Source organism: Schistocerca serialis, chromosome 1, assembly GCF_023864345.2.
Source record: "Schistocerca serialis cubense isolate TAMUIC-IGC-003099 chromosome 1, iqSchSeri2.2, whole genome shotgun sequence".
Classification (NCBI taxonomy): domain Eukaryota; kingdom Metazoa; phylum Arthropoda; class Insecta; order Orthoptera; family Acrididae; genus Schistocerca; species Schistocerca serialis.
The window spans coordinates 209,992,672-210,009,299 of record NC_064638.1 but is presented as its reverse complement, the minus strand read 5'-3'; the positions used below and the strand labels follow the sequence as shown (position 1 = coordinate 210,009,299).

Here is a 16,628-nt window from a genome sequence, read left to right as displayed (position 1 = left end):
CTTACAACGTTTTCGTACATGTTTTCTACCCATCTGTTCATACCTGAGTTTGGTTCAAATGGCTCTGAGCACTATGGGACTCAACTGCTGAGGTCATAAGTCCCCTAGAACTTAGAACTACTTAAACCTAACTAACCTACACACACATCCATGCCCGAGGCAGGATTCGAACCTGCGACCATAGCGGTCGCGCGGTTCCAGATTGTAGCGCCAGAACCGCTCGGCCACCAGCGGCCGGCACCTGAGTTTGGTTTTCGTAGCTCTGTTCTACTGTTCTACTGTTCTACTGTGTGTGCTATGACACACGACAGTCACATTGTGTAACCATTTTTGTCCTGTGCGGTATGTAAATGTTAGAATCACTGTCTCGTTTGGTTAAGTAGTAATAAAGGATAACAGTTTACTCAAAAGCAAAGCAAAAGGTGTTTGTTGACTTCATCTAGACAACATACGTGAATGTGAAGCACTTTTGTGCTCCCTATCTTTAACAAATCAGACTGATACGCAGGTCGGGTCTGTGAGCCCCTCGTAGTAACGGTGGTACAAGCGAACACAGTAGCAGTGCAGGGTTAATTATCCTCTAGCGTCGCAGAACCGAATTCCACGTCAAATACGCATATTTTGCAGGGCAAACCAGAAGCGAGTCCAGTTTCTTTAAGGAATGTCTTCAGTACCCGTCTATGAACAGAAATATACTACTGTCAATACTCTTTAGATTTCTATGCGCTACATGCAGTTCTTTAAAAACTGTTTTCCTTCACTTGATCCGAAAGGAAGTCTAAGGAATCAATTCCTGCAGTAAAACAGAAAGAAAAGTCTAGGAATTTCTTAGGGAACATTTTTGTTTGCCCGATACAGCTGAAAAGAACCAAACGCAGGAATAATTTGCTATTCCTTTCTCATGTGGCAGATGGGCAACTACTCCAAGTCGAACTTATACATACAGCGAAATTGTGAGTCACAAAGTCGAACACATTCACATATAAAATAACTACCTAGTTGCTCAGAAGTATTTCTCTAACGTAAGTCTAAATTTTCTACTACCTAGTGCGCTCGTTACCGTAGAAGAGGAAGCAAACTATTCTTTAGGTTAAGGTAATAATAATAATGATGATGAAGTTGTAGTGCTACAACGATGAAAATCAATATTACGACGATGTCAAACCTTATTTTCATGATTTAAAGAAGTATTCATGATATTAAAAATGTAATTATAATTTTATTATTTTCATTTTTGTGCTCAGTGCATCAAAGACTTTCTAGTGCACGGAATAAATTAGCATTGTTTGTACTACGAAACTATATATGATTGTTAAGGGTTAAGCATGTAGTAATTCGATGTAAGACATTTTGTTGAGTCTGAATTTTGTTCTCGTACTGGTCGGTAGAGAAGGAAAAGTTCCTTAATCGATGTGAAGGTATAAAGGCTGTAGAAAGGAGAGAAAGAGAGAGAGAGAGAGAGAGAGAGAGAGATGGTAAATACAACTTACTCAAAACAAATATCTCGAAGGTGTAACTCTTTGTGATTTCCTATAACTAAAAATTGCAAGGTCTAATCTGAACCTGTCCTGAATAACAGCGAAGAACATTTATGTTATCATATATTTTCTTCGTTTGATCACGGTTGTGATTCGCACGTTTCTTTTTGTTACGCGACGTGTTATGAATATTTTCATTTTACACGAAAAAGTGCACACAGCTTTAATCGAACCTGCGTCTTTCGGAAACGATAACTTTCAATCCGTACAGTTACGCGAATACCGTCTACATCGCAACCGTGATCGCAAAAGTGTTTCCTGGACAAAATAATTCTTATAAAATGTGTATTCTCCAAAGCGAGCAGCATTGCACTATCGCTGACTCGCAACAATCGAAAGAGTAAAATCAATGCTTAAATAAAATTGCCACCTTTTAAAAATTATTATTATCCCATTAAATAAATAAATAGCAATTCAGTGGCTATACAATCAATAAACAGATGGGGCAATTCAAAGTCTCCAGATAAAGTCGTGATATGTTTGGTAGACGTTTTACGTTACGCAGTGCAAGTGGAAACCGCCTTGTCCTCCAGGATCGGTGGTGGGGGGTAGGGTGGGGATGGGGGTGGGGGCAGGAACTTCGGGAAAGCATTGTGGTAGGGCAGCCAAAAGCTACGGCTGTGTACTGCATTTTTCAAGTAGGCCTAGTTTAACCTACAACCACATTATCACTGATCAAACAATATTTACGGGGAATTTATTGTTTATACAATTTACAACGGTGTTTAGAGTTCCATTTACAGAGTTACAATTCGTGTTTTTATCGTTACATCTGCATCAGTTTTTCCTTCTAGTATTAAAACACGAATCATAAATTTTGAAGAGTGACGTTAAAATGATTTGTGAGTATGAATTTACTATGTCTGTCTGCTCTCATTGGTAATTGTGTTTCATGGTAGGAGAAAAAAGATACAAAATAATCCAGTCTATTGCCTTTTTATGACACCACAACGCACATATAACCCGATTGGTTTCGCTTACGTCACAGTACACACCATCGAAGTGACGCCTATTCTATTCATGTTAGCATTTGCTGGAAGAATAAACGCCGATAAATTTACCAAATTTTTTAGTGTCCGCATTACTTTTTGTGGTAGGTGTATCTGGTATTTTGAAATTATTATCAGGTGTTTCGACTTTACCCAAGATTTTAACCACCACAAGGCACACTTCTTTATGAGTGTTCGCCAGTAACAATTTATGATTCTTAAAACTGGAGCATTCGCTTCACAACAAGAGTCCAGATTCATTCAAAAATAGTCTCACTTTTTGTGTTATAAATGTGATCAAAGCATTCGTCAGATTTTGTATTATGCGTATATTTTATTTTCATTTCTATATATAAACATATAACGTCAATTTGTAATGTGCGTATCAACACCTTGTTGTCTATCACGTCACGCATGTTTACACTGATATCTGTGACACTAAAAATCTCGAATGATGAGGGTAGCCGGATGCCGCCCGCCGCCCCCCCCCCCCCACCACCCCACCCAAATGGAATTTCTGTATTCTCAACTGTGTGTGGGTTAGCCGTGTGAACGTTTTCGAAGTGTTTGCGAATAGTGTAACAAACGAGACAGGCACTAAGCAGTAAACTGCCTAAAAATCCCATCCAAGCCGATCGGCACACCGGATCTCCCTGTTTATTCGCCGGCCGGATTCAAAACGAGGCCGACGCATCTGCCAGAATCCCCGAAAGCGGCGTGGTAACATGCGCGGGCATTCGGTCAGGTATAAAACGAGACATCTCGTCACAAAATGTAAGAAATCATATGCAGGGGTTGCATTTTACACTGTACTCGCCAGGTATACTCTTAAGTCATGTGCTGGGTCAATGTTAGAAAACGGAATGCCGTGTTTGTACAAACCACATCTAAACAAGAATTTATATATGGAAACACTGGACCAATGCGCTTACAAGCATCCACGTCTCGTGTGCAAAAATACCCCACGTAGTAACCAGTCCAACCGTCAACAGACGGCAACCAGGAACTCTAATTCTGGGGAACTTGGACTTGCACCATCAAAGAGAAAGTCCGAGTTCTCTGGCTTACTCCAATTCAAAACTTCTACGTTTCTTCGAACCTTCAACATAAACACACTGACCCAACCAGGAAAACTGCACGACCTAGCAGTAGAACTGAATAACCAAAAGATAATGATACTTGCCATACAGGAAACAGGCATAACAGACGGAGATACAATGAATTATGGAAACTACCGTATTTTCAAGAGTAATACGAGAAAACAAGGCACCAGGGGTGCGCCACTTCTGAGCATGGCCTTCCTAGTATCCAAGAAGATAATTATTTCAATCAGAGACGTCACCCCCATAAACACCAGGATAATGACAATGGACCTGCACTGCGCAAACAGGAAATATGCTATGATCAACGTACACGCCCTCACAAATGGGATTAACAAAGAAAGACCCCAAATCGACAGAGAAATTATGATCATTAGAGACAGTGATGGACAAGATCCCCCAAGACGACAAAAATTTTGCTAGGTGATTTCAGCGCACAAATCGGCAGAGAAAAATGTTACCCGAAAACTGTTGAAAAGTTTCACGCACACAAATATATGGACACAAATAGCAAAAATGGCACGAGAACCATCGAACTATGCCAGTAGAACAATCTGAAGATCACGTTAACATCTCCTAGGAAACCTCCAAGAAAGCGGAACACCTGAGGTTCATCTGTACAACAAATGGGATACTTCCAAATAGGCCATGCAGCGATATCCTACCCAGTTCAGGAAGAGATCATGACATTACAGGTCGCAGAGGTGCGAATGGTGATTCAGACAACTACCCAAGTCGAATCAATATCAAATTTTCACAGAAGAGAATCCGACAGGAACGAAAACGCTCAGAGAAGTTTTACACGAAGAAGATCATAGAATCCAACGTAAAACAGGAATGGGGAAGACAACAAGCAAACACATGGAAAGAATCCCATAGAAAGATTACACAAAAAGCAGAACTGATACCACGCAAAATAAACACAACATCCATGTGTAAACGCAATAGGAAGATGCAGACAAGCCTTCCAGGAAAAAAAAAGAACCACCGAAAATGTACACCGTTTTAACAAGTCCATAAACAAGCAGCAAAACTCATTAAGCAAACCAACAGGAAGTACATCAAGGAGCAACTGGACGTTATAGCTGAAAATTTCCGCAACAACAAGAGAATTCTACAGGAATTTAGCAAGGAAGGTCCACCGCCTCGAAACTTATGCTTCAGAAAAAGATGGAACACATGTATTTACTAATCAAGAGAACTGTAAGGAGCTGATACGTATTTCTCTGATCTCCTTAACTGCCCTAATCCTGAAACAGGATTCCCAACACAGGAGTGCCGTTCCACTCAGCCAGAATCACTCCCGCCAACAGGCGAAGAGATCCACGACCACGTACTAAAATTTAAAAAATAACAGGACATCCGATGAAGAAGGCATCATGGCGGAACTACTAACGAACCTCTGACCAAAAGTCTTTACAGGAACTTGCACAAATAATCACAATCATCCAGAAAACAGGAAAACTTCCTGGTGACTGGAAATATCCTCTTATCCACCCGCTACACAAAAAAGGAGAAAGGGTGAATGTGAACAACTACAAAAGAAATTCCCTACTATGAGTCACCTACAATATTTTCTCAGCGTGCTTACTCCAGAGAACGCAAGGAAAGTTAGAACACAAAAAAAGTTAGAACACAAAACTGGTGAATACCAGGCAGGCAGGCTTCAACTCGTGTCACTCATGCACAGAACAAATCTTCAATATGAAAACAATTCTAAAATACGAAGCTCTCAGGCATACTCACATCGTTTGAACTTTCATAGGTTTCAAGAAAGCATACGATTCTGTTAACCGACAATCCTTGTTCAACATCTTAGAAGCACAGAAACTCGACCCAAAAATATCACGACGAATCAATCACACACTGGCTGGCACAACATCGAAATTTAAATTCATGGGTGAAATCTCTGACCGCTTCATGATCAAAACGGGAGTACGCGAAGGCAACAGATTGTACCCACTATTGTTCAACTTAGTCCTGGACAAAGTAATGGGGAATGGGAGAAAGAATTGAAAAGGCAAGCATATTGGAAACCAAACCGACTACGACGTTCCCGGGGCCTAGCATTCGCAGACGACCTGGCCATACTCTCGGATAACAACGCAACAGGAACTAAACTAATAGAAATACGGAAAGAATGTACATAAAAAGTTAGTCTGCAAATCCATCTCTAAGTCTGAATTCTTCTGCTCAAAATTAAACATACAAAAATTATATACGAAATTGGACAAGATTAACAGAGTTACACATTTCAAAATCTACGTCAAATCCTCGAACTTCTAGCAGGAGAAAAGACCTCACAGAAGACTGGCCCACAGAAAACGAAGAGAGCTTGGGGCAGAATAAGACGCATATAATAAGAAATGCATGTCCATTCAAACATATATCGGGCACTACAATAAAGAAATGAAGCCTAAAATACTGCATGCGAGTGAGACACTAACGCTCCGAACGAAAAGCGACATGGGAGGCATACTGAAGGATGAACGCAAAACCATGAGAAAAATTCTCGGGCCAAACTGACAGAAGAACGATACATATTACGTTCTAGGAAAACCACAGAGTAAACGTCAAACTCAGCATCTGATGACAGAAAAATGTTAAAATTCTATGGGCACGTCAGCAGGCTACCACCAATAAGACGCTCCCACATAATTCTGACATACGAACACGGGGCCAAGTCAACACTATTACGGATCACACAAGTCAAACTTGACCTAGAAAAAGCACAAATCGATCCAATAGAAACTGAAGACATAACGTATACAGGGCCAAGATATACAAGTGGAATGTTAGGTCAGAGAAAGTCCCAAAGAAACCAGGCACAAAGTAGACTGAGAATAGGAAGAGATTCCGGGCGAGAGAGAGAGAGAGAGAGAGAGAGAGAGAGAGAGAGAGAGAATTTCCTTTTTCAGTTTCCCCGTTGTGCTCGAAGACCAAAATCGCGTTAGTCGAAATAAAAAAGTCAAATGGTGGCCGTTTTATCGCTTTAATAAAAGAAAAATTAACTTGATGCTTACACTGGACATATTATTCGCGTATCTGAATAAAAACTAGTATTTCCTCCTTAAAATCCCTATGAGTATGTAGATAAATTACGTGCTGTAACGTTTCCCTCATTATTTTTAGAAGCGCCAGTCTAAAAATAACTGGCACTTCACAAAGGCAAGAACAGGAAGTAAGCGAGGCCACGCATTAAACAAGACGCGAACAGTCTTTTTTCGCCAAACGTCAGTCCACCGCCACGTCCGACTGTCCGTTAGCACGCTCGGTAGTCCCACGGCTGCGTTCACTGTGGCCGTGTACAACAGTCACGTGAGGACAGGCGAGAGCGGCCGCGTGCTACCTGTTACCGGCCGCGTGCAGCTGCCATGGAGCCGCGCAGCTCCGGCAACATCGTCCCTGCAGAGACCCACGTGATCCACGACTATAGCTGCGACTCTCGTGGAATGCGGGAACGAGAAGAGAAAAACACGGAACGACGAGAGGAAAGAAAGAGAAGAAAGAGGCACACTGCCGGAGAAGACCGAAATCAATAGCCCAGAGCCGCTCCGCTCCGCACCGCGCTAGCCGTACCGGGCGGCATATCGACTGGCTGCTGGAGTGGAGGCCTTGCACGAGAGAGAGAGAGAGAGAGAGAGAGAGAGAGAGAAGGGGGGCGGGGAAGAGAAGCGGAGCAGACACGTGAGAGCCGCAGACAACGTGACAGCGGAGTCTGCGCCCTGAACACACAGCGTCTGCTCGTTCCAGCCTGCACATGGGATCATGTTCTCGGCACCACCAGCGACAAATCATTAACACGTACACTACTTGATCAAAAATATCGGCGCTGTTCTATGGACTGTGCAATTACCACTAGTTGTCACGACAGGCGAACGCATGAGTATAAAAGTGGATGGGGATTATGACTTCGAACGTGGACTGGACTAGTCACTGGATGTCACCTCGTAACAATCAAATCAGAGGCATTTCAATCCTTCTAAAGTTGTCGAAGTCGAACGCTGGCGATGGGACTGTGATATGGAAACGCGAAGGAGCAACCACAACGACCAAGCAGATCCCTTGTACTTACGCACAGGGACCATCGAGCACACTGGAGGTCGCTCGTAAAAAATCGGATGAAATCAGCGGAAAGAACCACTCTTGAGTTCGAAGTACTACCAGCACTCCGGCTAGCAGATTGTATCGTGCTACACCCCATGGCAATCGATGGAAGGGTATGTGTCTGCCGAAAGCCTGAAGAACGTTACCTGCCATTATGTCTAGTGCCAACATTGAAGTACAGAAGTGGTGCTGTTACGGTGTGAGAATGTTTGTTGTTCGTGGCTAGGGAGTAGTCCCTTCACTGTGCTTAAGAAAACGCTAAGCGCACAAGCATATGAACCCTTTTGCAGGATCGTGTACTGCTTACGGTAGAGAAACGATTCGGTGGCGGTATCTGTATCGGCATTACATTGCACAGTCATAAAGCAGTATCTGTGAGGCAACGGTTTGTGGACAATAATGTTCCTGGCACACCCTGAGTTCCGACTTGACCCCCATGGAACACCTATGACATGACACAGAAAATCGACTTCGCTCCAGAGTGCAGTGTCCAACGTCACTGCATTCTCTGTTTTCGGCACTTGAGGAAGAGAGGGCTACCAATGCTGCACAGACACCAGAGACATCGTTAAAGTGTCCCCAGCAGACTTCAAGCCACCATAAGGGCGGACACGACCAGAGCCCGTAGTGCTGCCCATTATAAGTGTCCGGGTACTTTTGAACAGGTGATGTACATCCCGCCGCACGTGTGTGTGTGTGTGTGTGTGTGTGTGTGTGTGTGTGTGTGTGAGAGAGAGAGAGAGAGAGAGAGAGAGAGAGACTCATTGCCGTAATTATTTATCGTGTACTCCTTTACGGCAGAGTTCTTCGCCGCACCATGCAAAGAATCGTATCCACATCTAGGTTCGATTGAAGAAAAACAAAGCAGAGAGTCGACTCATCTGCTGCGCTGCTGAAAGAACGTTCTGCATTTAGACGAAGCGAAGTTGAAGTAGTTTTTCGAAAAGCGTTTTACTTATAGTATAAAAATTAAAAAAACATAGATTTTGGATTCGCATGTTTTTCGCCAAGCAAATGTTCTCAAACGACTGCAGCGAATCTGTTTGTTAATAATGTTTTCACATGTTAATACTTCACAAGCTGTTGATAAGGTGGTTAGGTTTCGTTATTGGTCATATTTATTGCGGTACTTCGAAGTCGAGTAACTGACAACCCTTAGTTCGAAGAATTTGCAGTGAATTAAAAAGGGGGAGACTAGCGATTGCTAATCGGTGGAAAGCAGAAAATAGCAGTCTGAAATTGTCATATTTCGAAATGCGTAACTCCATTTCACTGACTGCGGGAATGCTTGGTTGAAGGCAGAGTGAAAAAAAATGACCCAGCCCAGATTCGATCCCACTACCTCTCGGTTCCCAGTCACGCACCCTACCAGTCTTTCAGAGGGCAGCTAACCCTCTGACCGGACACGCTGAGTTACCGTGCCGGCATCGCTAGACCACCACATCAGATGCATATTACTTCCCACTTGCTGCATTCTCGTGGCGCTGCAGTTCTATAGACTGGCGGTGGTTGTTTGCTAGGTGGTAATGGCTTAGTTTTCACAACTTAACGTTAATTCATCATTATTCAGACAAATTGTACGAAATATTTATAAATTACATCAAGAACTTTTCTCGTGAATCAGTGTATTTATTAATCAATTAAGAAATACATCTAAACAATTAGTGTCTTGTTCTCATAGTGTAGATGACAGCACAGCCTGCTTCCTCACATTGCAGCGTTCTTACCGTGCGACGGCGTCCCTGTCCAGGTAACCTGCTGCATGACCCGGTCTCACGCAGACGTTGGTACGCAGCACCAAGGTCGTACAGTATGATTAGGATATTGTTGTTGATAAACCCGCTGTGCAGCTCGTCCGTTGTGGTGCGCTACGTAGTACGCACCAACCATATCAGTGTACTCACTCCAGGTGTATCGCTCCATTAGTAAACAGAGACAATGCACTACTACACTGGTGGATAGCAGTTGCCTACAACTGAAGAGAGTAATATGTCCTCTAACAACTGAAGATCGTAATACGGCCTCCACCGTTTTAAATAATCCTCGTAGGAAAAAATGGCATTAGGGAAAAATATTTGTTCTGATGTCCTCGACAACCTACCAGAGTTTGTCGGTTTAAATACTTTTCACCCTGTAGTAGAGGAACGCGATGAAGCTCTGTCGGAACCTTACTGTGAACTATCATACACAATTAATGTATCAGCCATTTTACGCAGATGTTTGCATCTGCGTAGATTCTGCCAGACGGGTGGCTGTTTCTGTTTGTGGGTGAACTACGAAATCAGAAACCAATCATTTATAGTGAAGCCAAGGCGCTCTCAATGTCAGAATCAGATCATTCCCGATTATATTTCACTACTGAGGTACCTACTGTCTCGATTTAACCTAAGACTTTCGAAATGTACATGTATTTCTAATTTCAATGCTACACTGAAGCTGACCTCATGACGAGAATTGATTACATCGTTTGATGAATGTTAAACGCTATAGAAGCTAGACGGAAGCGAATTGGTGGTTGTGATGTAAAAATTTAAGAGAATATTTCGGTTCAACCGCGTTTAAACCTATCACCTTTAAAGCTGAGCATATTACAAGTCTAAGCGTGATTGACACGAAGTGTTTTTTTTATGTATATATATATATATATATATATATTTGAAACAGACACTGTTTTCGGAATTGCCTTGGTTTGACTAAACGTATGACGCAATCATATTGCTGTTTTGGATCAACATTATCCGTGGAAGCTTCTAGAGTCTAACAAGAGAGCAAACAGCGAGATAATGAGCTGGATAACGCCAAAGTTTAGTGTGCCTATCTCACTCGACGGAGGTGGCGAATTACTTGCGCTTAACCTACTCCCACCACGAGCACAGCGCTAAGAAGGTAAGGCAACAACAGAAAGCTGCCTAGCCGGTTGCTTAAGGGGACAGAGTGGGCAGGACTGGCAGCAGCAGGTATCAAAATACCAACTGCGCAGCTAGTAGCGGAGCAAGGCAAGGCCGCCTTATGAATCAGCCCCGGCACTGGTGCATTCACTCCGCCTCGAACGCAACCGGAAAGTGAGCGGAAGGAGAAACCGCAGTGCCGACTCAGCACCCAACACACAATCTCCTGCGCTGCTGGCCGCATGCTGTTCCACAGAGATACAGCAATCGTTCTGACAGTTCCAATAGCTGCCAGCATACATCATTAGGGTATCAGGTCTTCACAGAGGGGTGTCTATCAGATACAGATTAAATATACTGTGTGTAACATTGTACAGCCTCTTTTCACACATCTTTACCAACACCTAAAAAGCAATTAAAAAAGAGGGCAGTAAGTTACAGCGGCGGTTTCTGCATAAGAAATTGTTACAACGCGGATCTGGGAATATCTACACCTACATGTGGACTTCGTTGGTTCAGTGGAGGGTACAAAATGTTGCTAATTTGAGAATGATACAAGACTGAAGAAAGTACTGAAACATGACGCAGAACGTCCTGTTTTTTAGCATTGAGCGAGAGGACGTAAGATATTGGGTTCAGATATTTGGCACGAGACAGGTTCAAAACCCCGTCCAGCCATAAAAGCAAGCATGTCTCAAAAAGATTACAATTGGTAGTATCGATGATTATTTTGTATAAAAAAGGAACAGAAAATTATTTTTCTGTAAGTACAAAATAGAAGGCAGAGGAGTTTCAGAAATATTGCATTTGGTAAATTGCTGTGAGTAAAAAAAAAAGCTTAACGACTCTTAGAAGTGTTTCGAAAGAAGCCAATGAAGACGTAGAAAACGCGCACTGCCCTGGATGCCCGAACACACCGGCTGAAGAAGATGGCGAACGATCACCGAATCACACTGAAGATGATGGGATAGCAATGATTATTGATGACTTGAGTAGATTTGCTATTTACATAATAAACATCGTTGGTATTATTACCATCAAGAGTCACACATCCCTACAAGGTCGTCGTTTTTAACCAGTTCCTATTCCGTACTGAGACGCCAAACCTTACGCTTCAAAATGGTACAGAAGCTGAAACTGTGATAGCACAGGATAACAGTTACAATGCGGGATAACAGTTACAATGGAAAGCAAGCATGACGTCTTTTTACATTGGTTGCCTCGCTTTTTAGGAGATATTCCACCGTTCCCTTGTCGCGTCGGCAGTTTGGGCGCTGTGTTGCAGCCGAGGTGCATGCGAGTCTTTACTGAACAGAGACGAAACAAAGTCGTTAATCTTTTCTCCGTTGCTTCCTCGTACAGCGATTATCAAGACGCAGAAAAGGAGCTGTCCAGCACCCTGGCGCGTCATTTCGACTACAATTCGTAGACAACATAAACAAGGTTACAGTACACCTGACCGACATGCTTCCCAATTACAGAAAGAACTGCTCCTCCCCCTGTTGCATAGCGCAATCAGAACACCAGTTTAACATCTCTGGAGGACAAAAGTGGTTTGACGTATTTACATGGATTGGATTGTTTGGCGGAAGAGACTAAACAGCGAGGTCATCGGACTCATCGGATTAGAGAAGGAAGTCGGCCGTGCCCTTTCAAAGGAACCATCCCGGCATTTGCCTGGAGTGATTTAGGGAAATCACGGAAAACCTAAATCAAGATGGTCGCACGCGGGATTGAATCGTCCTCCCGAATGCGAGTCCAGTGTGCTAACCACTGCGTCACCTCGCTCGGTGACGTATTTACATATCTACCTTCTGTAACACGGCCGCGCTATGCTATAGATATCTACAGATGTATTCATCTGTGGTCAAGAAAAGAAAAATTGTTAAATTTTGAGATTTAAAACATCCCCTCTCAAGGAACTGGAACCTTCTCAAACTGTGAGGAGCAACACAGCGCAACATGTAAACTGATTTACGAGTACAGCAGTGAATGGCTGCACGATAATGTGTCAAACTGGGGAGACGGAGACTGCTTAGATCGATTTTGAGCTGTTACGCGTTACCCAAATGACCCGATAAGTGCAGCTTTCAAAACATGCTTTATTCAAATTTTATTTCGCTAGTCAACATTAAATAACAAAAAATGGAAGTAATACAATGAATACGTTAAGGAGATAACATGGTAAGTTTCGCGATCAAACAATGTCATAAGACATCACAAATGACTCAAACGTTTCTTAAAACCATTTCATGTTTCTTCGATTTAAGGGAAGTATTAATGCGGTTTTTTTTTGGGGGGGGGGGGAGATTCTTGTTCACATGCAACAAAAAATTTTCAGATTTTTACTCTTTCCTTCTGGGTTTAAATTTCACTGCCCACGTAACGTATTGTTAACATGAATGAAAATACTTCTCCGTGGATAAATCGTTGTATACCCTGGATTTGATCATAAGGATGTCGTTTTTAGATGGTAGAATACAAAAGTGGCATTCGTATTAATAATATAAAAAGACCAACGTAGTATATACAAATGAAATACGTGTGTCAGACACCAAAGTAATCTATATTGAAGGAATGAGTGGATACCTATCAGTCGTCAGAAATGAAAGTAGTTTTGTGAAATTGATGTCAGATTGCCTCCTTGGGGCTCTGCACGTTCCTAAACAAAACGTGCAAAGGCTTCATAAATTTCTGCGCGCGCCTTCAGTCGCAACATTTTGTATCCTCTGCTGAACCAACGGAGTCCACATGTAGGTATAGATATTCCCAGATCCGCATTGTAAAAATTTCTTATCATGCAGAAACAGCCGCTGTAACTTACTGTCCTCTTTTTTTATTGCTTTTTACGTGTTGGTAAAGAAGTCTGAAAATAGGCTGTACTATGTTACACACATGGTATATGTAATCTGTTGTCGGATGTCCAAATTCTGTTGTAACCACCTGCAAGTTAATATTACCCTCGCCATCTTTTTTGAGAGAGGAAGATTAGCAGTTGGGAGGGATTTATCGCAGAAAGTCAACAAAACTACGTACCAAAGAAGGACCTATAGCGCGAAACCCAAGGAAAGGAAACCCCAAGGTCTACCGAGGGTCACCAAAGCACCGAGAAAGGAACAAAGAAGAAATGAAGGGGGAAAGGAAGAAAGGCGGGCAGGATGCTCCGTCCAGGGATCAGCCAGAGTCCCCGTAAGGCACTTAGTGCGAAGGGGGACTTGTCACCGCCACTTGCCAAAGGTACTCCCCCCTCCTCCTCCTCCTCCTCCAACAATACCTAGGAAAGACCAGCGACACGGACACAGCAAGATAAGTGCAGAAAAATAGAGGAAGAACATCTAGTCGAACAGAACACGCGAGAAGAGGGAAAAAGTGCAAAGGAACATGTAGGGCAAGGGCTGCGGCTCATACAACCTGTTCGGGAAAGATGAGGCAACAGGGCGCCCTGCCAACCACTCAATGGGCCGACAATGTTGAAGAATCCTCCCTTAGAAGAGTGGTAAAAAAACCCTTCACGAATAAACCATAAAACCACATCAGCCACTGAGGCATCGCCCGCCGCAAGGCGGCTAGCTGAGCACAGGCCAGCAAATTGTGGAACGGGCACTGCAATGACACTAGGGAGAATCCTCGCGGCGGAGATGACCGTGACTTCCGGAGTCGGCATCGGACGATGGAAGTCCTTGGGAGCGACCCGCACTGTCCAGTCTGAAGACAGGCGATTTGTTAAGTTAAAATATGTGGATAAAAATCTTAGATCAAGATAGCTAGAACTCTTTTACTGATTACTAGTTTCAGATCATTGACGACCCATCTTCTGATCTAAAATACGGAGAATTGCATGAAAGAGGTGGAAGAAAGTATCATACATTTTATATCTGAACTTCCATTTTATGAAAGATATCAATAAAAATTATTACTTAATTCAGCGTTTATCAGGTACCAGACATTACACATCGACATAATTTGTAATTCAGCTACCTCCTTGTACTTGTGGCTAGCTTTGTAAGTGATACGCCCTATTTACATCCACACATGGATTGTATGATAGTTACCACTGTCAGTCTCCTTGCATTTAAACACGAAGTGTGGTAATATGAGCACTGGAGACATGTATGGCTCAAGTTGTAAATTATATAAACGTGACGACCTACTTCAAGCAAGATTGTATATTTGTACAAGTTACGAAACGTACATAGTATGTCTGTTTTTCTCACGATCTACAAAAATTTTCGATTTGTGCATTACATAAGAGCGATTCTGCTCAAAAGATAATGACGATGCGTAATGCATGGTGGCCGATACATACTGAATTAAGTAATAATTTTTATTGGTATGTATCACAGAATGAAATTTTAAATAAAAAATGTATGACACTATCGTTCGCTTCTTTTATCCAATTTTCTTTATCTAGAAAATATGAACGAATGCATCATTTTCATGGGTCAATACCTCGTTTTAATAAACGAACGAAGTTTACGGAAGATGAGCTCTTACGGAATATTCAACATGCAGTGGGCATGTGCCTTACCTCCAAATACTGAGTGAACAGGCCTGCCGCCCTCACTCGTGGCGAAGTATACGACAGCTATTTATAGCTTATATCAGAAGTAGACTTGTCCGAAGGCTACAATGCTTTAATGTTTTTAGCAAAGAGTCTCGTTAGATCTCCCAGTGTTGGTAAACTCTCCCCCCAACTGGATGTTTGATGTCCAAACTAAGCGACGAAAAATGTTGAGGCGCTTACTGCGATCCTATTTGAAAAAGTGAAGGAAAATTTGTGATTCCATAGGGCAATGCTATTCTAGTAACAGAGGTAACATCTTAACAGTGTCATCAATGTGCTATCCCCCACATGAAAGAACCGCCGTTCACTACAGTATCGAGTCCTTATCAGCGCTTAATCTTATGAAACATAAAGGCAGCAAAACAAGCGGTCATCCCGCTGCGTGTTACGCAGAGAAAACGCAAATTTCATTTTAAAGCTGTCAGTAGATGCGTAAGTCTGGGGCCACTCACAGTTCAGAAATTAATCACCGTGGAATCCATGCTTTCGATTTCCAAAGAGCAGTGAGCAATTCAGATAGGTAATTGTGGGACATTGAACGGCAGGAGTCCTTCAAGAGAAGAATAAGACCCTACGGATAAATATTTCCTTCATTACCATTGCGTTATTGATCTGACAATAGCTGACGCGCAAGAATATTCAGAACCACGATCGGCTTCCTGAACTCCAATGGAGGATGCTTCATGAATTGCACTCCATTATATTGTTGTTGTTGTTGTGGTCTTCAGTCGTGAGACTGGTTTGATGCAGCTCTCCATGCTACTCTATCCTGTGCAAGCTTCTTCATCTCCCAGTACCTACTGCAACCTACATCCTTCTGAATCTGCTTAGTGTATTCATCTCTTGGTCTCCCTCTACGATTTTTACCCTCCACGCTGCCCTCCAATACTAAATTGGCGATCCCTTGATGCCTCAGAACATGTCCTACCAACCGATCCCTTCTTCTGGTCAAGTTGTGCCACAAACTTCTCTTCTCCCCAATCCTATTCAATACTTCCTCATTAGTTATGTGATCTACCCATCTAATCTTCAGCATTCTTCTGTAGCACCACATTTCGAAAGCTTCTATTCTCTTCTTGTCCAAACTATTTATCGTCCATGTTTCACTTCCATACATGGCTACACTCCATACGAATACTTTCAGAAATGACTTCCTGACGTTGAATAAATCGGCCCGCTTTCACAATTAGTTTGGTTTTGTCAGATAACAAAAGTCGAGGTATACAAACAGCTATAACCGCTTCTAACCAGTTTAAAATTCAGCTTTCAAATGAAGCTCAGGCAATAAAACCTAAACTGCATTTGTTACCAATCAAATGGGGATATGGAACTCAGAGTTACAGTACGTACTTCTGTTCTGTTGAAACAGCGTATCGATTATTCATACGGTGATTGATCGAGGAGTGCAACTAAGATGTTGTATCAATATTGTTGTTACAAGA

The 16,628-nt window shown here is 42.5% G+C and overlaps 1 protein-coding gene across 3 annotated transcripts in view; it reads right to left on the bottom strand.

Annotated features, from left to right (window-relative positions):
- LOC126466014 (nuclear receptor-binding protein homolog) overlaps nt 1-16,628 on the bottom strand; it is a 457,189-nt gene that overhangs the window by 125,335 nt on the left and 315,226 nt on the right. The gene's annotated exons all lie outside the window — the stretch shown is intronic.